Genomic DNA, 1,047 nt, shown 5'->3' with positions numbered 1-1,047 from the left:
CACGAGTCACGACCAATTAACATCTCTGACACTCACAGTTTATAAGTGACAACTCTGGAAAATCCAATACCAACAAGAAAATATGTAATAAATTAAATACATTCAAATATTAGTTTTTTATATTTCTATCTTTAATTTATTTTAATTTTTATTGGTTTTAGTAATTGTAGTACTTAAGCTTATTTCAGTTTGTTGCCAAGGCAACATTTCTCATTTTCATCTAATATTTATATATATATATATATTTTTTTTTTTATTTCTTCAATACAATAACACCATGCACAACACTGCCATGACCAAAGTAACATCTTATACTGAGAATGTTTAATTATGGAGTGACAGCTCTGCCAAAATCAAAAATGAACTAAATAAATAAAATTAAGTAAATAAATACATTAAAATATGCAAATAAAAAGGGAATAATCATGAATAGCTAAATAAGTTTAGAAGAAAATGTATGCAATCTTACAAAATTTTATACAAATTTTTATTTGATATAAAAAAGTGCTACATTTTTTGATAGATAGAAAAAAACACGGCCCCATGGTTTGTTATTCAAAAATTTATATCACAAAATGTATTCCTGAATTAATTTATTTGTTATTCATTCATAGCAGTTAAGACATTAAACAAAAATAATTGTAATAAAAAAAAATGTATACTATTTTATAGAACTGATCATCAATACTAAACGGATAGAAATTATAATATTAATATCTCATATTTATTTATTACATAATCAAACATCCTGTTTTAAAATGAATTCTAAAAAAACTATTTGGATGTATGACAGAGTAATTCTGTGCCAAAAATCTTACTTCCGGGTTCGTACAAGTTTTGGAGAGTATTTTTTCGATCGTGGCTCAAGATTAATGACGTAAACGAGGGCGGAACTCCTTATATGGGCATTTCTCCCGGAAGAACGCGCCCGCGCACTCATTGACCAGAGCAAGAGCGAGATCGCACCCATCAATGCTCTTCATCCGGCGGCAGCGCTGCACGGGACTCGCTCGGGAAGAATGTCTCCAAAGAAGTGTGTTTTTGGTT

This window comes from Sinocyclocheilus rhinocerous, unplaced genomic scaffold (genome assembly GCF_001515625.1).
Source record: "Sinocyclocheilus rhinocerous isolate Xijiao unplaced genomic scaffold, SAMN03320098_v1.1 scaffold495, whole genome shotgun sequence".
Taxonomy (NCBI): domain Eukaryota; kingdom Metazoa; phylum Chordata; class Actinopteri; order Cypriniformes; family Cyprinidae; genus Sinocyclocheilus; species Sinocyclocheilus rhinocerous.
The sequence above is the reverse complement of the archived record's forward strand: the minus strand, read 5'-3'. Positions refer to the sequence as shown.